General features: G+C 41.1%; 1 protein-coding gene across 2 annotated transcripts in view; it reads right to left on the reverse strand.

Annotated features, from left to right (window-relative positions):
* Positions 1-24,560, reverse strand: part of ZBTB40 (zinc finger and BTB domain containing 40) — an 88,641-nt gene extending 64,081 nt beyond the window's left edge. For both annotated transcript variants that reach the window (XM_067015352.1, XM_067015362.1), the window contains exon 1: positions 24,411-24,560. The gene's annotated coding sequence lies outside the window, so the exon portion shown is untranslated. The remainder of the gene's footprint in view (positions 1-24,410) is intronic.
* Positions 24,561-25,050: the final 490 nt, after the last annotated feature.

A 25,050-nucleotide genomic window follows, 5' to 3' on the forward strand; every position in this document is an offset into this window, starting at 1 on the left:
GTATGTTAACAGGTAAGGATATAAGGGAACAGAAACTGAACAAATATTTGCAAACAAGTATAAAAGGGAATTAAGAAAATGTGATTAATATAATAGCAAGTGTTAAAGGGGGAAAAGAAAGGCAAAGAAAGTGTGGTAAATAGAAAAAAACTTAAGACTGTAGAAATAAGTCCAAATGTATTAGTAATCACAATAAGAAGCAGATTAAACTTTCCTGTTAAATGGCAGAGATTCTCTGATTGGAGTCTTAAAAAAAACGGCCATATGCTACTTATAAGAGAATTAACGTGTAGGTGTGTTTACACTTAAAACAGTGCCTAGCACGTAGTAAATACTATATGTGTTACCTGTATTATTATTACCAAGAAAGACTGAATTTTCCTCAAATAGTTTTGAAACTAGCCACCTGACACGATAGCTAAAGTACCTACCTGTAAATAAACAGTTAAACTATATAACCTTTGTAGACCACTTTCACGTACAGAATACGGTTATTAAATAAATCTAATATACAATCATCAGGGATACATTAGTGACTTGGGGGCTACTGAAATGTACTATAGAGGCTAAACTATACTTTGTTGATCACACAACTAAAATGTAAAAGCCTTTAACATATATTTTACTGTTTCCTCCTAACTCCCTTTGCAAGGAAGTTAAATGGAGGGGAGAGAATATAGCACTAAGTATAATGTCACGAAAGCGTGCTTTTCAGGGTTAAGAAACTATAGTGGAACACAGCATGTTGGAATCGTTAAGTGAAGTCCCGTACATTCCTGTATAGAGGCAACCTAAATTATATTATTAAGCACTTAACTGAAATCACTAGGCCTGGGAAAATTGTCAAAGGTCCTAAGGGAAGAACATTTAAGCAACAAAAGAGCACCAGAAAGATGGATGTTCCTCAAAGCAACAATATTAAAGCCTCAAGAAAAGACTATACTGATATAGAATAAAGATACTTAGAAAGAAAAACCTTAATTGGCTGAACCAAGTGCTGCATAATGACCCAAAACACAAATGGGAATTCAACACAAAGTGGAAACTAGGCCAGCTTTCTAAAAGCACAAAGATTTTATTTATTTATTTAAATTTTTATTTTGTCTGCTTCCAAAAAGAATCTGAACGTTTGAGGATTCTTTAAGTTACAAAGCAACAACAGTTACACACGGGGAAAAAAAAACAACCCCCAAACCAGAAAAAGCACAGTGAGAACTTAAGTCAGAGCTGGTAAGAAACATGGAATCCCTTCGATGAACAAGAAGGAAAGTAACACTAAAGACTTACAGTCTCTTATATACATCAGTTAATTAAATAAAGTAGATGTTCTGAAATCCACAACTGCTGGCAATGTCCTCAGCAAGACACTCAAACAAAAGACTTTGCTGCCACTGATGAAGGGTAAGAGACTCTTTTCTGGGCCTCAGGAACTGGGCCTGCCATTCTACAATTTACTGTACTTATTTCCCCATAAGTCTTCAACCAGCAATACACATATGTCAACTAACAACTATTTATGGGTCAATTGCCTACCAATTACTCAGCCCACTGCTAGGTGCTCTGTGGGAGCCAAGTGAAATATAAAACAAGGTCCTTGTTCACAGAGAGCTTGTAATAAAGTTGACTCAACTTATTTCAACTGGAATGACTGAAAAGAGAAGTCTTAAAGGACTTGAATACACAAGAGACAAGAAGAGGGAAAGGAAGAAAAGAGAAGGGAAAAAAACAGATTGATCCCAGTGAGTGGAAAGGAAAAGGGAAGGACTGGAGTTGCTAAATGCAAGTTAGGTACAATTTCAACAAACAGGTAAGGGTGAAAAGGGAGGGAGAGTGCTCTGGAATCATGTATGTGCATAGGCAGTTAGCACTGGACCCGTTGGAAAGCCCTCCAGTAAGTTGCTGCCATAATTATTATGGACACTGGGCTGGCTAGGATGGGTCTCCGAAAATACCCAGGTAAGAGGAAATGTGGAACACTAGGCTGCCTGGGTTAGGGAGGCCAGAAAATGAGCAGAGGAACTTAACCTGCTTTGAGGGAGGAGCTTCTGAAAACAGCACAATTAAAGCAGAGCTATTCCAGTGACAGATGGCATGGTCTAACAGGGAAAAGTGACTAGCAATGGGAAGGAAGAACAAGCATCCTATATATATTGTCTAATAATAAATAAAGCTCCATAGGAGCAGAAGTTGGACACACATCTGCCTAGATTTCTATATCCCAATACCCAAGAAAGAAAAGCCATCCTAATACTTGATCTAGGGTCCTCCATTCCAGTTCTCTTAACAACTCTGCACTCTCCTTTGGGCACATATATCTCATAGTCTGAGACGTCTCTCATATGGCCTGGCTCAATGCAACCTTATCTGCTTAAAGTTTGTTTGGTTTTGTTTTTACTGTTGCTATTGATAATCCCTATCTCCAGAATATAATCTTTACTTCTGTCTTGATTTCTGGGCTCTGCTGGAACCAGAGAGCTGGAAGGGACCTTGGAGAGCCCTGTTCATTGCTTTCAGCAAACAGAAGTTCATTACTTTATCTATCACATACTCTTGTGGAATGACCAAATGACCTTAGTCCAATCCCTCCCCTTTTTAACAGAGGAAACTGAGGTCCTGAGAGGCTGAGCTGCTCTTTGATCCGATTCAGCTTTAACCCCATGGCTATTTAGTATCTCACAAACAACCAGAATCAGGTGAAATAACAGGCCTTCTCAACATAATTAGAGCAAAGATCACACACTCAGAGACAAGAAATGGGGCATCTGCTACGCACAAAAAGATGATTTAAAATGTAACGTATCTAAGGAATCAGCTAAGTTAAAAGAGAACCACTAGCAATTATTTCTGAGAATGCAAGGAGGATTGGTGAGGTTAGAAAAGGGTGACCGGAGCTTTTAGCAGGCCCACATTGCTCAAGTTCAAAAGCAGCTGTCATTTGGTTTCTTCTCTTACACTGCGGGCCTGAAAGGCAGCAATATATAGTGTAAGGGATGGAGATTTTTGTATTTGATACTCCTGGGTTCATGGTAGTACGTTTTTATATGGGTTGTCATTGTTGTTTCTAATATTATTATCATCACTATCATCATCATTCCATCCCAAATGCTAGTCTACTACTGTTCCAATCTTTGAGATTTGCAGCAATACCTGAACGGCCTGTGTGCTTTCCTAAGGCACGTTCTGGTCACTGGGAAATCCAGGTAGCCAGAACAGCTCTGAAGAATTTCAATACTGAAGATTCTAAAGCAGCTGAATCGGCCTAAGAGTCACCTTTGGGGATTTGGGAGGCTGTCTACCAAGCTCTATGGTACATATCAAGTAGGGATAATACCTTGCTATATTCTGGGATTTACACCTCATCCTTCCATTTACCTTTGTTTTACAGAGGAAGACTAAGGCTCAGGAATGTTAAATGGCTTGTTATGGGCCACAAAGCTAACAAGGGGCATAACTGAGCCCGTCTCAATTCTCAAGCCATACTTCTTTTCTCTATAATGTGAAGGCCTCACTGGAGGCCAAGACTTAGCTACCACTTCTGCAGATTATTCTACCTTCCAAGAGCTCAGTAGCCATTAAGAAGTATAGCTGTCAACTCTTGGTGACTTAACAAGTACACTTACAGTCTCACCCTGAGGGGAACTGTTTAGTGAGCCAACCATATCCACTGGCCCATTGGCTCAGGAGACTGTACTTTTCTCAATTACCAATTCATGTTTTGTGAACAAAGTTAGCCGTAATGGTATCCTGCTCTCTCTTTTCATATTCTATCAAGGATATTATTTATCAAATAATCACAAATAAAAGCTACTAATAAGCACATTTTACATGTTACCCCCTTTAATACTAATAACCCAGCAAGATAGTTAAACCCAATTTATAATTAAGTCCCAATAGTGGAGAGGTTAAGGAACAGGCCCAAGACCACATACGAAATCAGTAGAGGAACTGAGATTTTAATCCAGTCTAACTGAGCCTTTTAAAGCTCATGCCCTTCTACCCACTAGAACAGTTTCTCATACTTTAGTGTGCATAAGAATCACCTGGGGATCTTGTCAAAGAAAAGATTCTGATCAGAAGGTCTGCAGTGGGATCTGAATTCTTCATTTCTAATAAGCTCTGGGTTGACTCAGATGTTGATCGTCCAAGGAATCCTCTCTGAATGGCAAAGCACTATACAACATTGCCTGTTCTCAAATCACACTTTTTCACATCTAATTATTATCAAACGTTTTAAGCAACTCTTCACCTCTAAAAAGTTCCAAGTCATCCTTAAAACCTTCCCTTTTGCACCTGCCCTTGCTCCAGTCAGAACAGCTTTAAGAATAAAACATACAAAATACGGAGGATTCTAATAACCAGGCCTAAGGTGAATAGCTCTGTGGCCTGGCACCAACCAAAACTCCTTTAGAATGCATTCCAGCAACCCGGACCTCCAGGGCTAGACAAGCTTCCCTGGCTGCTGCCGAAGTAAATGGAGATCAAACTGTTCCTGATCTAGAATACAGTAGTCAACTGAACCTGGTTGAGCCTTGGCAGGTCCTAGGATGGTACAGCCCATCAATAACTGTATGCTGAACTGGACACAGTGAAGAGATCTGGGCTCAGGACACCATATATGACCTACTGTGACATTTCCATTCTAACTACTATGCCCATCTGTCTTCCCCCACAGAACAGGACAACTCTGCTTGTCTTCCAAAGCCTTCCACACCCAGATCCCCTAAAAGCCGTATTGAACAGCATTTCAAGGCCTATATTCTCTTTTGTGGTATAAAGTCTAAAGATAAAGGCTTAATATTATGTGCTGCCTTGACAGATGGTAAAATCAAGAAGGCCTCAAATGTCCTAACCACAAATTCCAGTACCCATTCTGCTCCCATGGACAAGGTCCCCTAGCCAAACAATCCTTATCAGAGGGGCCAGGCACTGTTCCTGTTTATTCCTGGGTAGTGGGTTTCAGTTCCCTGCCAGCCACCAAAATTATTCAAATAAGCCAATCACATCCTCTGGCATAAACCAGAAAGCACCTACCTACTTGATACTACAAGCCTGCCTCCCACAGCCCCTGGTTGTTAACTCTGCTCCTGAGTACACTCTCTGCCTCCTCCTCTGGGGCTGTGAGTATAAACTGCTTTCAGTCTCATCTGCCAGTGTCCAGTGTTGTGTGCTTAGCCATCCCAACCCTAGGGTAGGAATCCCTCCCCCATCAACGAGGTGAAGAGGTGATTAAAACATTGTTTTTTGCCCAATCCACTGATCTCTGCTCTTTTTCCTATCCTTGAATCTCTTTTTTTTAATTTTATTTTTTAACATCTTTATTGGAGTATAACTGTTTTACAATGGTGTGTTAGTTTCTGCTTTACAACAAAGTGAATCAGTTATACATATACATAGGTTCCCATATCTCTTCCCCCTTGCATCACCCTCCCTCCCACCCTCCCTATCTCACCCCTCTAGGTGGTCACAAAGCACAGACGTGATCTCCCTGTGCTATGAGGCAGCTTCCCACTAGCTATCTAATTTACATTTGGTAGTGTATATATGTCCATGCCACTCTCTCACTTCATCACAGCTTACCCTTCCCCCTACCCATATCCTCACGTCCATGCTCTAGTAGGTCTGTGTTTTATTCCCGTCCTACCACTAATCTCTTCATGACATTTTTTTTTTCTTAGCTTGAATCTCTTGAATGCCTTTGGCAAGGTCATTAACTACTCTATGACGGTAATGATGTCCAGCATTTGTTCTAAGCTCTGTCCATACATTTTCTCACTTAATTCCCCAAACATCCCTATGAGGTAGACACCATTATTATCTCTAATACACAGATGAGGAAACTAATGTCCAACAAGGTTATGCAACTTGCCCAAGACCATACAGGTATTAAGTTAGAGCAAAGCTCAAATGCAGATCTACCTGGCTCCCTGTTCTTAATTACGACCTTAGTCTTGAGCGGATTTCAGGGCTCAGTGCTAACATTCCTCAACTCCTCTCACAGACAGAGATGTGCGGCTAGATGCCCTGACAGGATCACCTGCATTTGAGATGCCATGTCTTTTGCTGGTCTCTGCGAAAAGATGGATGGAAATGCATATCTGGGAAACAGTGCTATTGGACAGGCCAGCTGGCTTGACAGGAAGAGACTGGCAAGAGGCTTCCCTCGACAGCTTGAACTTAATTTACCAAAGGTCTAGTTTGGTTATCAACCTCATAGAGACAAACACCCTATCGTGTAAAAGTCTCAAAATTAATCAGACTTGGGGAGTTTGGATAGTAATGTCTAAACTTATTGTATAAGAGAAATATAAATCAGAAAGTCAATTTATTAGTTCATTTATTAGTGAAATATGCCTACTCTCTGCAGTCATCTGTGAAAAAATTCCAGCAGCAAGGTCAAGTATAATCAGAAAGCCTTTTAGGAATCACAGAAGAGGCTACTTCTCTCAACATTCAGTGGTGGCCTGGTGCATCTATCTTTGCCATGGAAGTAAATGCTTGGGCCCCAGACTGGGCAGGTAGAGTCTGAGGGTCAATGTCCACTGCATGGGCACTGCCAACTGACATTCTGTCTTGTCCCTTCCAATACCAAGTTCCTGGACTCTTCTGTGGCTCCAGCCTCTCTTCTGATACAGTTAAACTTAGCTTTGTCTTTGAGGTGACCTTGTGCACCTCACTAATAGCACTGACAACATGCTAATTTTTCAGTCTCTCAGAATGTAAGGAGTGCCCTCTGGTTGCTCCCACCCTCAGGCTTTTCTTAACGTGCTCCAAACTTCTATCCATAGCAGATCAGAACTATTTCTCCTTCAAGGAGCCTAAGTCCAATGAAGCGCTCAACTCCGAACTTATCCATCTTCTAACTTCCATCTGGGTCATCTGCCTGACACCACTGTACCAGAATCAGTCCTTACTCCTTTTCCCTTGGTCTGCTCACCTCCTCCTTCCTTCCTCCCATGCACTTCTTTCACCTATTACTCTGCCTTCCTTCAGGCCACTCTGCCACAGATCATTAAAACTTAAAAAAAAAAATTATTTATCAATCACAAACATAAATGATTCCTGATCAGAAGGATAATAAAAATCAGAGAATTTTGCAACTAGAATTATCTGTAGAGACTATGTAATTCAGCCCACTCATTTTCCAGATGAAGAAACTGATAGAAATTCAGTGACATGGTAAGTCACATATCTAGGCAATGGTACGGCCAGACTCAGGACCCAGGTTTCTGGCCTTTCAAGCTAGCACCTGAACCAAAGTACCAAACTCCTAAGTATATACAACAGGCCCTCAGTGGGGAGGGCTTCCTATGTACGTGACAGACTGGCAGCCACTAGCACCAGGTGTGTTACATGGTTTATTATCTTTTTCTTTGAATGTTGATTAAATTATCAGTCACTGATAGATCTTTCAATGAGAAAATAATTATCCTCAAGCCATAAAACTGCCCAAAAGTATCTCAGGGAATATATGATTGCAAATTTCCCAATCCACTGTCATTAGTAGAACTGTAAGGGAGGTTTGTGACTTAACAAAAACAACAAAAACGAGGGACTTCCCTGGCAGCCCAGTGGTTAAGATTTCACCTTCCAGTGCAGGGGGTATGGTTTGATCCCTGGTTGGGGAGCTAAGATCCCACATGCCTCCCAGTCAAAAAACCAAAACACAAAACAGAAGCAATATTGTAACAAACTCAATAAAGACTTTAAAAATGGTCCACATAAAAAACAACAACAACAACAATTTAAGTAACTATTTAAGATATTTAAGAGATAATATATTCATGAATAACTTCACTAAGGTTGGGATGGAGAAGGCCTTTCTATGCATAAAGGAAACAAATTTACAAGTGATCAATAGATTTGACTACATATAAATGAAAACGTCCCAAAAAACCACCATTAACAAAATTAAAAGATAAATGATAAACCAGTGAATACTTCCGTGTCATATGAAGTGAAAAATAAGCAGTTAATATTAGAATAGAAAGATGATACAAAAATAAGAAAAAAATTAACATTTAAATCTTTTTAATGGACAAAGAAAAACAGATAATTCATAAAAGAAATAAAGTCAATAATCCAATAAAAAGTACACCCTGATGAATCAAGAAATGCAAATTAAAACATTAATACTATTTAGGAGCAAGCAAATTGGAAAAGTTTTTAATGACAATTGAAAAAACCACTGGGAAACAGTGGTTTTAGATCACTGATTCTGATTTTAGCAGACTTTGGTTTGAAGCCTAACTTGGACATTTACTCAGTGACCCTAGGCAGGTCACTTTAATCACCGTGAGCCTTAACGTCTTTACAGTTCTGGTGTGAAGATGAAATGAGATAATGCAACTTAAATGTTTTAGCAAAGTGCCTGTCAACAGTAAATGCTCAATAAGTGTTAGCTATTACGATAAAAATAATATTTGCATTAATAAGGCAGGGAAGGGAGCAATGAGGTACCTACACAGTGCTGATGGGAGTGTAAACTGGTAAAAATTATTCAGGGAAGTAATCTAGTAAGTAATCTGCTCATCTAGAGCTATAAAAAAATGTCCTTGGGGCTTCCCTGGTGGCATAGTGGTTGAGAGTCTGCATGCCGATGCAGAGGACACGGGTTCATGCCCCGGTCCGGGAAGATCCCACATGCCACGAAGCTGTTGGGCCCGTGAGCCATGGCCACTGAGCCTGCGCATCCGGAGCCTGTGCTCCGCAACGGGAGAAGGCCACAGCAGTAGGCCACAGCAGAGGCCTGCGTACAGCTAAAAAAAAAAAAATTTCCTTGGAGAGGGACATGAGAATTTGGGGGGACTGAGGAGGATATACTTTACGTGCACTGTTTGAATATTTTACCAGGATGTGTTTTACAGAATATATCTGTAATATATATCAGTTGTATAATTACAGATTAAAAAAAAGAATGAGGGGCTTCCCTGGTGGCGCAGTGGTTGAGAATCCGCCTGCCGATGCAGGAGACACGGTTCGTGCCCTGGTCCAGGAAGATCCCACATGCCGCGGAGCAACTAAGCCCGTGAGCCATGGCCGCTAGGCCTGCGCGTCCGGAGCCTGTGCTCCGCGACAGGAGAGGCCACAACAGTGAGAGGCCCACATACCGCAAAAAAAAAAAAAAAAAAGAGAATCCTATGATATCAGAAGAAAAAAAATTGTTAATGTTTATTCCTTTAGACCCACTTCTAAGTATCTATTTATAAAGAGATAATAATTAGAGATATAATAAAATATTTATGCACACTGTATCCAGAGCAATAGATTTAATGGTAAAAAACTGGAAACTTAGATGTATAATATGAGATTTTTAAAGTAAATATGGTATACGGACATATTATAGAATATTATGTAGCCATTAAAAATCAGGCTCTCTATATGGTACCTACAGCACAAGTAAACAAAGGAAAAAAAATAAATTGGACTTCATCAAATTAAAAAACTTCTGTGTATCAAAGGACACTATCATGAAAGTAAAAAGACAATCCACAAAATGGAAACAAATATTCACAAATCATATATCTGATAAGGGTCTGGTATCCAGAATACATAAACAGAATAAGGTATTCAGAACTCTAACAACTCAACAATAAAAGGACAAATATGCCCATTTTAAAATTGGCAAAGGGGGCTTCCCTGGTGGCGCAGTGGCTGAGTCCGCCTGCCGATGCAGGGGACACGGGTTCGTGCCCCGGTCCGGGAAGATCCCACATGCCGTGGAGCGGCTGGGCCCGTGAGCCATGGCCGCTAAGCCTGTGCGTCCAGAGCCTGTGCTCCGCAACGGGAGAGGCCACAACAGTGAGAGGCCCGCGTACCGCAAAAAAAATAAATAAAATGGGCAAAGGATCTGCACAGATATCTCTCCAAAGAAGATATAAAAAATGGCAAATAAGCACATGAAAAATGCTCAACATCAGTAGTCACTGGGGAAATGAAAATCAAAACCACAATGAGATATCACTCCACACCTACTAGGATGCTATAATAAAACAAACAAACAAACAAAAAATACAAGCATTGCTGAGGATGTGGAGAAACTGGAAATCCTATACGTTGCTGGTGGGAATGTAAAATGGTAGCCCCACTGTGAAAAATAATTTGTCAGTTCCTCAAAAAGTTAAATACAGACCCAGCAATTCCACTCCTACGTATAAACCCAAGAGAAATGAAAACATATGTCTACACAAAAACTTGTACACTAATGTTCACTGCAGCATTATGCATAACAGCCAAAAAGTGGAAACAACTCAAGCATCCATCAACTGATAAATGGACAAAATTGTGTTTATCCGTACAACAGAATATTATTCAGTCATAAAAAGGAATGGAATAATGATAGTGCTACAAACATGGGTAAACCTTGAAAACATGCTAAGTTAAAGAAGCCAGACACAAAAGGCCACATAGGGTATGATCCCCTTTATATAAAATGTCTAGAATAGGCAAATCCATAAAGACGAAAGATTAGTGATTGCTAGAGGTTGGGAGGAGGACTGGGGAGTGAATGCTAATGAGTATGGAGCGTTGTTTTTTGGAGTGATGAAAATGATCTAGAATTAGAAAGTGGTGATAGTTACACAGACTTTGAATTGTACACTTTAAAACAGTAAATTGTATAGCATGTGAATTATATCTAAATAAAAAATTTTTAATTAGGCTCTTGAAGATTTTTAATAATGTGGTGAAATGCTCTCAACATACTAAAAGGAAAAAAAAACAGGATGCAACTGTATATATAATTCCAACTTGGTTTAAAAATATATGTACATGCATATATACATTTGCATTGAAAAAGACAGAAAATATATAAAAATGCTAATAATGGTTATCCTTAGGTAGTATCACTATGGCGGACTTATTTTCTTCTTCATATATTTCAAATTTTTTATACAGTAAACATGCATTATTTTTATAATCTACAAATTTAAAAACCCAGGTAGGTTTGTCTGGCTTCAAAGCTAGTGTCATTTCCAACATACTATACACTCATTAGACATTTATTTAGCTCCTACCCTGCACCAAGCAAAGTTAAATAAGATATAATCTCTGCCCACAAGGAATTTACATAACTTTAGGGTGGGGTCTGAACCCAAGTCCATGGACTGGGAAGGGGAAGAGGCATCTATAATGCTCTTTAAATTACTGGACACACAGTGTTATTCAACTGCACACTTTCTGGGAGACAGGTCATGAGCAGCAGTGTAGCTCAGTGGTTAGAGGCCGGAGCTAGAGCCAGACTTCCTGAGTGTGAAGCCTGAATGCCCAATTACAAAGTGTGACCTTGCGAAAATCGCCTAAACTCCATGGGGCACAGCTTCCTCATCTACAAAATAGGGGTAATAATAGTACCTCTCTCACTGGGTTGTTGGAAGATTAAATGAATTAACACAGCTAAAGCACCAGCATTATATGCTGGGGACACAGCAAGTGCTCAATAAACTGATTAGCTGCTAGCTGACAACATCAGCATCATCGTCATCATGATCATCACTACCACCACCTCACCACCATATCCTCAAGGAGGTAGAGGCAGGAGATTAAGGACCACTAGAAAGGTTGTTTTTCACATCTCAAAACTGGCAGCTAGCATCTGATTCTTGATAAGCCTATAATAACCATTACATTCAACTAACTTCTTTTTCCAGATTCTCTCAATCTCTAATGAAACTCTTCTTTTGAGGTGTTCAAAACAATGAGGCGGGGCTTCCCTGGTGGCGCAGTGGTTGAGAATCCGCCTGCCGATGCAGGAGACACGGGTTCGTGCCCTGGTCCGGGAAGATCCCACATGCCGCGGAGCAACTAAGCCCGTGAGCCATGGCCGCTGAGCCTGTGCGTCCGGAGCCTGTGCTCCGCAACGGGAGAGGCCACAACAGTGAGAGGCCCGCATACCGCAAAAAAAAAAAAAAAAAAAAAAAAAAAACCAATGAGGCAAAACATCAAACTGTCTGGCATAACAAACTGCTTGTGTCCTCTTAGCTTTTGTCTAATTCATAGAAACAAGCAATTTTTCAAGGCTATTACAATGGAAGGAGGCTTTGAGAGACTTATCTGCCTTTCCGGGCCATGCTGCTCCGATCCAGTAGTTCATCAACGATGACTCTTCACAGGCCAAAGTGCAAAATCTCCTGAGCAACATATTCATCTAATGAGTGGCTGGGGATTGTGACTACATTACACCTAACGCGGACTCTTCCATCCTGCAGTCAAGACTCTCAACAAGCAATCCTCACTTCAGTGCTTTCACTTTCAACCTCTTAGGTGTTACAAGAGACCCTTGGCTTCATCACTGACACTTTTGTCTTGACCTGAAAATGTGGATGAGTTCTGAGTTTTCACCAATCTGATTATGATAATATACTTTTCTTCAGGGGGGAATAAATCTCAACCACACAGTAGCAAATTCCAAAATCAAAGATACCCATCTAATGTAAAAGTAAAGAGCTCAAGCAACTGAAGAATACCAAAACAGGCCTCATGACTCCGGAGGCTGTGGGTTTAACAGTAAAGGTTTAGGGCACAGGCTGTAGAGACAGCTCGCCTGCGGGTGAATCACAAATCTGCCTCTCTTACCAGCTACACAACTTGAGGCAAGTTGCTTAACTCTCTGGGCCTCCGTTTCCTCATATGTAAAATGAGGATAATATTAGTTTTATCTCATGGGATAGTTGTAAGCATTAATAAGCCTCTATTAGTGAGTCAATGCACATGAAGGGCATTACCTGTAACACTGTAAATATTCATTAAATGTTAAAAGGAAGCATGAAAATACACCTGCCAAAATATTTGTTTTTACAGCTTTGGGCTGTGTGATCAGTCCACAGATAAACTGTTTTTCATTTTTTAAAATATTTACTTATTTATGGCTGTGTTGGTCTTTGTTGCTGCACATAGGCTTTCTCTAGTTGCAGAGAGCAGGGACTACTTTTTGTTGCGGCGTGCAGGCTTCTCATTGCGGAGCACGGGCTCTAGGTGCGTGGGCTTCAGTAGTTGTGGCACACAGGCTCAGGAGTTGTGGCTCGCGGGCTCTACAGCACAGCCTCAGCAGTTGTGGTGCACAGGCTTAGCTCCTCTGCAGCATGTGGGATCTTCCCAGATCAAGGATCGAACCCGTGTTCCCTGCATTGGCAGGCGGATTCTTAACCACTGACCACCAGGGAAGTCTGATATACTTGTTTTTAATCACTCTGCCTCATCACTTATATAAGTTACATAAGTATCTTCTATATACTCTATGTCAAATATTACATAATTTTTAAAAAAGAATTTATAGACAATCACATTGCAAGTTTCACAGCTGAGTCAAGTTAGGAAAGGGAGAGGGTTAGGCCTCTTTCACACAAAGCCTTTAACTCACTGAAAGTTAATAGGAGATACAAAGAACTTCTGAAATCACCTGCTCCAATTCCCTCATTTGTAGATGAAGAAACTGAGGCCCTGAGAAGTGTTTTAAGATCTTCCAGTTCACTAATAACAGAAATCAGACTCTTCTGTTAACTATGACTCAGATATATATATTTTTAAGTGGAAAGCAATGAGGAAGACATTATGGAAAGGGGGAAAAGATGGAAGGGTTAAGGTAGCAACCTAACAATGGGAGCTAACATTTTATGAAGATTTATTATATCCCCGACACTGTGACAAGCATTTTGCATGGGTGCTCTTATATAATTTTTGCAAAACCTGGGAGGTAGTTACTATTATTAACTCCACTTTAACTGAGAAAGTGGAGACCTAGAGAGATTAAATGACTTGCCCCAAATCATAAAGCCAGTGAGGGGTAGTCAGTAAATGAACCTATGCTGTCTGACTCTGGAGCCGGAACCTTTACCGCTGGATATTGCCCAAGCTTAAGAATTTAAAAAGCAGTGAAGCTCTTGATCCTTGAGTCTTTCTCCTACTTTTTTGGTAACTTCTCTGTTCAGAGGCAGTGCAAAGATACACAGTAAATGAAGTAGTTTTTAAGGAAGAACAGATGACCTTGATTTAGAGCCTACTTATTCCCCACTATATGAGGCACCATACACACATTACTCTGGCCCCCTGACTTGTCCAAGGCCGTACAGCTGGTAATAGTGCCACTGGGGGATGTGGAGCCTATGCTGCCCCAGCAAATCTCCAAGACCCATTTCCCAGCCTAGTCAGTGGACAGTGAGTGTGTGCTTGTCTGTCCAGCAGATCTTTACTGAGCTCAGACAAATGGCCTTACCTGGCTTGGAACTACACAGAGAAGAAATCAGCATACTCCCTGCTCTCAAGGAGTTTATGGCACAGCTGGGAAGAAGAGACCACTTTCAGCTTAAAATCCTTCTTTTCTTCCACATTGTAGTTAAGCAGCAGAAGCACTGAGGAGTCTATGGAGCCCCAACTTCCTGTAAGACTGTCCTATTACCCTACTCAGATCACCCAGCCTTCAGGACACTTCTGTATATATTTCATACATGAACTCCATTCTCCTCTCCCCTTAGTACTGTAAGCTTTTTCTCTTGCCTTTGAAGAAGTGGGAATTATTTTCATCTCTATCTTTCTCCCATCCATCACCAGGGATTATGACAAGAGGGTTAACTTAAGGAACTAACACACACACACAAAAAAAAAAAAAAGCAAAAGAGGATAACTTCTCTATTGTCTTTTTTTTTGCTGTACGCAGGCTTCTGACCATTGTGGCCTCACCCGTTGCGGAGCACAGGCTCCGGACACGCAGGCCCAGTGGCCACAGCCCACGGGCCCAGCCACTCCGTGGCATGCAGGATCCTCCCAGACTGAGGCACGAACCCGTGTCCCCTGCATCAGCAGGCGGACTCTCAACCACTGCGCCACCAGGGAAGCCCCTCTATTGTCTTTAACGTTTGGAAAGAGCCTATGGGACTCCATAGTATTTGCTCAAAAATGTTCAAAGAAATACATGGAAATCTTCATTTTATGCTGCCCAGGAAAAAAAAAAAATCCAGAACTCTAGGGGTCAATTATTCTGCTGTCTTGGACTTTGACCTTAGAAAGTCTCCCTCTGGTTTAAATCTGACTGGAACTGAGGGCAGTTGACAGCAGAGTACCAGCTGTAAGAGCAGCTTGTGTCTAGGTGGTCAAATTTAATGACTGCCAGGGCTTCTGAGCATCATTCAGAAGTTATAGGACCGTTCCAAACCTATGGGCTAAATGCATAAGAGCAGCAAGTTTCACTGCTGCTTAAATTTCTAAGTTCTTACTACATTCCCAACATCATGCTAGGAGCTGGGTACTCAAAACAGTGACGCCTTTAAAAATGAACTAAGATCATATTGCACTAATAAAACTAGATAAAGAGAAGGCAGAGCAAAAGCAGAGAACATAAGAGAAGCAATAAAGAGGGAGAGGAGGACTTACTGTTTGCAAACAGTAGAAGTGAGGGAAATATTTGTGACGTGAATTAGAAGGGAAGACTAATAAAATACTACTACCAGTTAAAGTTTAGAAGAGTAGCTCCGGACCATCTCCCTTGCTTCTGCTTTTCCCTGGCCAGGTGCAGTTTAAAATTTTAAAAACAACCTTAATAAGGAGCTAAAAAGAGTTCGGTTCTATACCTGACTTTAGCTCTGTAACCTTGAGTTACTTAATCTTTCAAAACCTGTTTTCTCAAGTGCAAAATGAGTGAACATGTATATGGGAGCTCATAATGCTATTCTCACTTTTATGTTTGAAATTTCCATAACAGTATTTTTAATGGGGATAATAGTATCTATTGCTTAGTTGCTGTGAGGATTACAAGAAATTGTGTTAAACACTTAGTACAGTGCATGGCACTTTTTAGGTGTTCATTAAATGCTAACTATTATTATCAACATGGTATTTTTTAAGTTCTGGGATGGGGATAAGGAGGAGAGCAAAATGCTATGAACCGGTGAATTAAGGCTACAGACTGCAGACTGAGGAACAACTGTGCAAGGAAAACCTTCACAAATATAGCTCTTATAGGCTTCTCACTCTTTTATTCACTTTTTTCCCCTTACTGCTTTATTCATTCCATTCAACAACTATGTACTGACTGCCTACAGTATGCAGGACACAGAGCTAGGTATTGAGAATGGGAAAGAGAGAGAGACAGACAACAGAAGGGGTTTTGAGGCGACAATATAATGGGATGGGCTTTTGGAGGAGGGTATCTATGAACCACCAGAAACGATATGCAAAAATTTTTGAGTACGTGGGTGTATATAACTTCTCTGAGAAGTTCTGGAGGGATTCTTAAAGGAATTATTTATTTTTTTAAAAAGTTAAGAATGAAAGTCTAACAAACTGAGCAAGAAGCAAACAAACGTTATATAAGGAAAAACATAAAATACTCTTGAAAAATCACAAAAGTAGCCTTGAGCAAATGGAAAGACAGACCATGATCTTGGATAGAAATATTCAACATCATAAAGATGTCAGTTCTCCCTAAGCTAATTTATAAATTTAACATAATCTCAATAAAAATACCATCAAGTTGTTTCATCCGGAAATTAGACAAATTTATTACAAAGCTCATATGGCAGAATAAACAAGCAAAACAGCCAGGAAAACTCTGAAAAGGAGCAATATGAAAAAACTAGCCCCTCCAGACAGTAAAACAAATCACAAAGCCTCTAAAATTAAGACAGTTTTGTAATGGCATATGAGTTGACAATCAATGGAACAAAACAGAAAATCCAGTAGGAAGCCCAAATGCACATAAGAGTTTAGTATCTGCTAAAGACAGCACCTCAAATCAGTGGAGAAAAGATAAGAGCTTTTAATAAGTAGTGCTGGGACACCTGGCTGGCCATTGGAAAAAAGATAAAATTGGATCCTTCCTCAAACCAAATGCCAAGATAAATTCCAAATGGATCAGAGTCTTAGATACGAAAAAGAAAGAAAAAAGAAAAAAAAAGTGAAACCAAATATGTACTAGAAGAAAACATTAATGAATTCCTCATAAATTGAGAGTGGCGCAAACTTCCTAACTCTGACTCAAAATCTAAAGTAATACACTGTAAGACTGATCATTATGACTAGGTAAAGATGTAAAATTTTTGTATAGCAATAACACTACATATGTAAAGTCAGGCATGTGACAAACTGGAAAACATATTTTTGTAACTTATACCGCAGACATTGGGCAGATATTCTGTAACTCGTAAAAGGAGAAAACAAAATTAAACTATACTGAAATATTATTTCTTACCTAACAGACTGACAAAACCCCAAAACTCTGGCAGCAAGACTCAAGAGAAACAGAAAAGAAGGGTCAGGCATGAAATAAAAACTTCTATGAATATACCTTGCTGTATAGTTTTGATTTTGGAACCATGTAAATGGTTTTCATAGTTAAAAAAACAAAATTAGATTTTTAAAATCAATTCTTAAGTTTTAAAACAAATGGGACTGTTTATCAAGTTGGTGGCATAACCACATAGAGAAAATAATTACATGAAGTGACTTTAGGACAATGTTTGACTATACAACTCAAATAGCATATATTCTAAGGACAAAAGGAACCACATAGAAAACTAAAACAACATTCAGTAATCTAATGGTCAGGACAGACGGCAGCATTGCTACTTGCCTGGTTAATAACATGGCCAGGGAAATCCAGAGAGAAGGAACAGCCCGAAAGCCCCAGAGCATGGCCCACGGTCCAGGAACGGTGAAGTTCCATGTTGCCCATTGAGTGTTAATGACTGACGCTCAAGTAGAAGGGTAAGAGGGGAGTGGAGAAAGCGCTAAGAGTTGAGGTTTGAGGTGGGCACATCCAGGGCTTGAGGGCAGCCCAAGCCATGTCAAGGAACCACACAGAGGGCAGGCAAGCCGTCTTGGAGTTTTAGCCTGGAGAGTAACGTGTTCCGATCTGTGCTTTATAAAGATCACTGGCAACAGTGTACAAAATAGATTGGATCAGAACAAAGGTGGAAAGGTGGCTGGCCAGCTACAGACTGCTGCCGCAGTAATCCAAGACAAGAGATTACAGCGGCTTTAGCCAAAAGAGAAAGGGGACATCAACAGGCCTGCAGTCTAAAAAATGTGTGCCATTTGTGGGTGGGGAGTGGAAGGGGGTGGAGAGTTGAGAGAAGGGGAAGAACACTGGATGACTCCCAGGTTTCTGCCTCTGGCAGCTCCGTGGTTCCATCCTCTGAGACCAGAAGTACCAGATGGAAGAAAACTGCTAAGTTCACTGCTGCCAGAACCCCTCGTGGGAGCAGGGAGCTAAGGAAGTCAAGAAGGAAGACCCAACTGTCAGGTCACAGTCCTAGAAAGCTGAGAAACAGATGAAACTGCAGAGTTAGATTACCTCTTGTAAAATTTTCTCAAAGTCAGAAATAGAATCATATACTGTTCATTTTTGTTTTTTATGTTAAAAAAAAAGTCAAGTAACCAGTATTTGGAGCCTCAAAAGCTATTATTCACACTTATAATCCTTTGTTTTTAATCTCCCTCAACCTAGTTGGGCCCTTTCCTTCATAAAACATGCCGTATTGTATGTCCCAGAACCAGATTCTAGAGCCTATAGCAGAAGTCACTCATGCAAACACCTTCAGGGGTCAGACAGACGTAAAATCTCTCATGTTTAAATGTAAGCAACTGATTGGTAAACACAACACGGGCCAAACTCTGGCCTAAGCCATTTTCTATTGAGGTCCCATTTTTACAAAATATCCTAACATAAAGATTTAAAAGATATTTCCTTCCTTTTTTGTTTTTCCTTTCGGGTACTAATAAAACCAGAAATTACATCACGAACTGACTCTTTCAGAGGTCCTAATGTTAGACAAGTTCTGAGATAAGTTTGGTTTCAAAATAGCAGCTCTACTGTCACAGATACAGAGGGTCTCCAGGACAAATGCAGGGGAAGCATCCTCGCCTCCTGTCTCTGCTTCCTTGAATCTATCCCTCTCCTCCTCTCTCCCTTTTAACCCTACTTTCCTAACCCTGAGGAACTGACTCCATCTGCAAAAAGTTGATGCCTAGAGCCAAAGTACTGGGCTTCTACTACTCTTCCTTTCACCTGTCAGAAGAAACAAATACGTTCATCTGCTAACCAGGTTGTTGAGACAACATGTCCCCATTTCACCAGTCTCACGTAAAATAATGACAATGATCTCTAAGGTATCCCTGAAGCACCTCATTGGGTGAATGCCTATATTATACACAAACATTCAACTATGTTTGACCAGTTTAGACAGGAGACAAAGCAAGAAAAGATACTTTTACACCTTTGGGGTCAAGGTCCCAGAGCAATAGAAAGTACTAGTTTTAGGGGGATTCTCCTCACTGTTTCGGTTCAGTGGTGTTACATGTTCATTGTTGGCTCAGTACCTTTTGAAGGGTCAAGGACCCCTCTGAAACCTGACTACAGTACAAGCATACCTCATTTTATTGTGATTTGAAGATAGTGCACAATTTTTACAAATTGAAGGTTTGTGGCAACCATGCATTGTCAGGTGATGGCTAGCATTTTTTACCAATAAAGTATTTTCTATGTGACTCGCTTTATTAAAATATTCACTTTACTGCAGTGGTCTGGAACTGAACCTGCCATATCTCCAAGCTATGCCTGTAATGGGCTCTCTTCCCAGGAAAAAAAAAAAGGCATTCACACAAATCTGCAGGCAAATTCAAAGGATTCATGGATCCCTTGCAACTTGACCATCTACCCCAGATTAACAAGCTGATGTGGATCAGCAATAACATATTTACTTTATCTATGGAAATGAAATACTTGATGTCATGATTTTTAGGATATGGAGTTAAATAACAACATTAGGGAAATGTAAGGAAAGATAGCTTTCTTTCCCTACCTTTCTCTCCCTTGAGAGCTGTAGGAGTCTTACAACTGCACACTCTCTGCAAATGAAATACTGCACCCTCTGCATGACTTAAAGAAAGTGACAACCTCATCTCTGAGTTTAAATGCCCTTAATATTTAATTCTTTCCTCTATAAGTTATAGCTTGCTTTCTCCACATTATGAAGATGATGGCTTTAGAAGGCAGGCTATTGGAGATCCAGGAAACAATATATCCCAATTCAGTTTCCTTGTGAAAATCAAAGAGCTCACTCTCTTGAAGAGCTGAAAGAGGCTGAAGGGTCACCGCTTCCCCCCAGGGTGCTGGTACAGGCAGTACTCCAGAAGGGTAATGTAAATACTCAGTATGAGGCAACAGGGCATACCAATTTGTTTTTCAATCTGTTTTATTTCAGTTCAAAGCACCTTTGCAGATAGATAGTCCAGAAAAATAAGCCACACTTTGGTTATACTCAGTCTTCCTCAATCTCCAAAAGCAGATGAGTATTGCCAAAGTGTGGCTTGTTTCCCTGCACTGCCTGTCTGCAATGATGCTTTGAACTGAAATAAAATAGATTGAAAAACAAATTGGTATGCCCTGGCTCTTCCTGCAGTTTTATATTATCCTTCAAAGCTAGTGTAACCACCTACTCTTTACTGGAATCCAACAGACCCAAATCACAGAGTAAAACTGCAATACTTTAAATGTGAAGGTCCCACCCAAACCTAAAATAGCAATTTAATTCAGGGCTTGTTGGTTAACATTGCATTAACATGCCACTCTCCGTCCAGTTCCTTGCTCCATTTGCTGGGCTGGATTACATCTTCTGATGACACGTGCAATACGGTTACTGGATACAGTTTAAAACAAAACTTGACATTGCTGATCTTCCTATATGGTTTGCTCAATTTATTACTGCCTCTGTAATTTTTCATGTTCGTGAGCCCAAACATCATCATTTATTTTTACCTATTCAAAAAGTCTACCGGCTTTAAAGCATTCAACATTCTGCTTAAAGTATGCAACATTATTTTGAAAACTTTTAGAGAAAACCCCAAATCATTTGCAACAAATTCTAAAATTACTACCAACTAGAAAAAGCCTATCATTTTCTTAGAATGAAGGAATGCAAATAGTTTCAAGCTTAAAACACTAAAATGATGAAAAATGCTCTCCATAGACAGTTGTATAATTTTGTTTAAAAAATTAAATCCTATTTGGAAAAGATCCTCTCTTAACAAAACATTAAGAAAAAAAATAAGATCTGTTCTCCCCCCAAAGACAGAAACACACACACACACCCATGCACACACACACCCATACACACCCCCTCATCTGTAACATACTTCTGAATTTTTGTTATTATTTATCACTTTAAGTAAGTTTCCATTTGGGGTCAAATTTTGGTTAGTTTTCTCTAATTGGAATTCAGCAATATGTGTAACAAAAAGAAAACACACACAATCCTTTGAGAAGGTACCATTATCCACATTTGACAAATCAGACAATAACCTGTAACTGGCCCAAGAGCATGCAGCTCTGGAGTAATTTTGTTACCTCTTTACTGTGTTAAGACACTCGGTTTTGGGTCCATGTTTCACCCTGATAATCACAGCCACAGTGGTGCCTGGTAAATAGCAGACACTCAAATATGAGTGTCTGGCCAGTGAATGGCCTGGGTTTATTTACTATTTACAAAATACCAGGTTGTGGGCACTGGCTAGCAGCTGATACAAGAAGAGGTAAAGTGTGGTCCCTGCCCTTCAAGGCCTCCCAAGTTAGTAGGAAAGATAACAAACAGATGGAATAATTCAGGGTGATTAGTGTGATCAGTGTCGGTTCAGATCACAGCTCCCTTATGCATTAGCTATGTAACCTTGGTCATCTCTCCTGACTCTGTTTCCTCATCTTTAAAATGGGAATATTAATACTACCTACATCATAGTGCTGGTGTGAGGATGATAAGATAAGCCATGGCAATAAAGCACATAGTGAAGTCCTTAGCACACATGAATCACTCAATAAATATGAACTACTAATTTTATTATTGTGATGCAATGACAGCTATATATGAAATTATCTTTGTTTACCTGTATGCCACCTGTCCAAGCCCCTACAGAATTTAAATTCCATGGAAGGGCAGAGATTACGTTGATCTTGTTCACCACTGTATTTTCAGGGATTTGAATCATCTCTAGCATATTCTAGGTGCTTGACAAATACTGAATGATTAACAAATGTATGCATGCAAGCATGGGTGTTCTGAATCTATCTGTTAGTTAAACTAGTGATGAATAGTTAGGTTTGGGAACAACTCTTATAAAAGAACAACGTCTACCAAACAGACATTTCTCCAAAGAAGATATACAGATTGCCAACAAACACATGAAAGGATGCTCAACATCATTAATCATTAGAGAAATACAAATCAAAACTACAATGAGGTATCACCTCACACCGGTCAGAATGGCCATCATCAAAAAGTCTACAAACAATAAATGCTGGAGAGGGTGTGGAGAAAAGGGAACCCTCTTGCACTGCTGGTGGGAATGTAAACTGATACAGCCACTATGGAGAACAGTATGGAGGTTTCTTAAAAAACTAAAAACAGAACTACCATATGACCCAGCAATCCCACTACTGGGCATATACCCTGAGAAAACCATAATTCAAAAAGAGTCATGTCCTACAATGTTCATTGCAGCACTATTTACAATAGCCAGGACATGGAAGCAAACTAAGTGTCCATAGACAGATGAATGGATAAAGAAGATATGGCACATATATACAATGGAATATTACTCAGCTATAAAAAGAAACGAAATTGAACTATTTGTAGTGAGGTGGATGGACCTAGAGTCTGTCATACAGAGTGAAGTAAGTCTGAAAGAGAAAAACAAATGCCGTATGCTAACACATATATATGGAATCTAAAAAAAAAAAAAAAAAAAATGGTTCTAAAGAACCTAGGGGCAGGACAGGAATAAAGATGCAGATGAGAACGGATTGAGGCCACGGGGAGGGGGAAGGGTAAACTGTGAAGTTAGAGAGTGGCATGGACATATATACACCACCAAATGTAAAACAGATAGCTAGTGGGAAGCAGCCACATAGCACAGGGAGATCAGCTCCGTGCTTTGTGACCACCTAGAGGGTTGGGATAGAGAGGGTGGGAGGGAGACGCAAGAGGGGAGGGGATATGGGGATATATGTATAGGTAGAGCTGATTCACTTTGTGATACAGCAGAAACTAGCACACCATTGTAAAGCAATTATACTCCAATAAAGATGTTAAAAATAAAAAAATAATAAAAACGTCTAAATTAGGAAGTCGGGTGTGGCAGAAGTTTGATGATTTAGCCAAGTAGAGAAAATTTTCAGTTGAGGCTGTAATTAAATCTCCACAAGCCATACAAAGATGTGGATTCGATTCCAAGGAAGAACCAACAGTCCCAGTTTGAGAAATGTGAAAGAATGAAGTCCCAGCAGAACATGGGTCCCCAGGCAGGGCGCTCCCAGGGAAGAGCTCAATTTGCCAGACCTATAATCTATCACACTCTTAGATAGCTTAACCTCTCAGAACCTGGGCTTCCTCCTCTTCTGCAAAACAGACACGGACACTTCTAAAAAGTTGTTGGTACAAAAAAGCTGTGTATGGATATAAATAAGCAACTGGCTTACCGTAGGCGCTCGGTAGGTATTATTGTTATTCTAAGTAGGAGAAACAATTCCATTTTGAATAATACACCAATAAGGCCAGAAAAGGTAATGGAAGCCAGAGTGGTTGGTCAAATAAAGAGCTCTGGGTGCACAAGGCAGTTGTAACTCGAGTTTCCCACTCCATGAGAACGGACCTGAGGAATCCCTGAAGGACAACACCAACCCAGAATACTTGTGTCTAGAGCTGGGACCGCCACAGTTTTCGGTGAAAGGCCAAAAAACATTTTCGGCTTCAAGCGCCAAGGGATCAAAGCCATCAGATATCTGTTGCAACTACTCAACTTTGCTCTCGTAGAAGGAAAGCTGCCATAGGCAATACAAAAACCATGAACACGGATGTGTTCCGATAAAACTTCACTTACGCACATCAGAATCTGATTTCATGCAACTATCACAAATTATGTGAAATATTCTTCACAGCCATTTTTTTAAAAAATGTAAAACCTTCTTAGCTCCCGGCTGACAAAAACGGGGGAGGGGGGAGGGGCGGATTTGGCCTAAGACCCTAACTTGCTGGGGCCCGGGGTCGGGATTTGGCGGGAGGGGAGGAGGGGTGAGAGTGCGAGAAGCAGCTGCGAGGAGTGGCCTCCGATCGCGCCGAGTAGCAGGCGACGAGGGTTGAAGGCAGGTCCCAGGCGGAGAACAGGCCCCATGCGGAGACTAGGCCCGGCCGAGCGTCCCGGCCGGGACCCCGTGACCTCTCTCCGCCACAGACGACAGCGGAGCCTGCGCTCGGGGTGTGGGCCGCCCCGGGGCTCCACGTCCCGGGGCGGGGAGAGACGGCCGAGACTTGGCAGAGCGCAGCAGACTTCGCCACGCCGAAGGGTCTCTGTTCGCCCCTCGTTAGGGGCGCCTCTTAGGCCATAGCTGCAAAAGGGGTCTCCACGCTGAGTCCCAGCCCCGTTTCTATGGTTACCTGTTCAGCACCGATTCAAACTGCGGTTCTTTATTGACAGCGCCATAAAGGACACGAACACTCCTGCCCGAAGGGAACAATAAAGCTTTCTCCATTCAACAGCGCCAGAGACGCCAGCAGACGGCCATTTTAAGGCCGGCGCGGAAGAGGTATAAGCAAGGAGGGGGCGGCCCGGCCTGCCCCGCGCGCCACAGTCACGTGTTGGGGGCGGGCCTCAGGGGCGGGGCGCGAGCTCTCCACCAATGCTAGCACGCTGGGACAAACCCGTTGCTAGCCGCTTCTCTGACCTCTGACCCTTGACCACTCCTTCCCCTCCCCACACTCCCTTAGGAAAGTTATAATGGGTTTCTACCGTCCCTGGCCCGGGCAGCACTAACGTTGAGATCTTATCTCAAACAACGGCAGAGAATTAGGCACAAAAGATTTCTTTCCATTTTTCCAAAACAAGTTCACGTGCAAGGCGGAGACGTGACGTGGGCCGCGCCCCAGAAACATTCTCATTGGTGAAGAGGCTTGGCTCGGACGTAATAGGCTAACAGACCCGTATCAACCAATCGAAGCGTCTGGAAGGCATTTTGGTCCCGCCTCTCCTTCCTCCCCATTTTGGGATGTAGAGGCTTGTGGGTAAAAGCGTAAGTTT

The sequence above is a fragment of the Kogia breviceps genome, chromosome 1 (assembly GCF_026419965.1).
Source record: "Kogia breviceps isolate mKogBre1 chromosome 1, mKogBre1 haplotype 1, whole genome shotgun sequence".
Lineage (NCBI taxonomy): Eukaryota > Metazoa > Chordata > Mammalia > Artiodactyla > Physeteridae > Kogia > Kogia breviceps.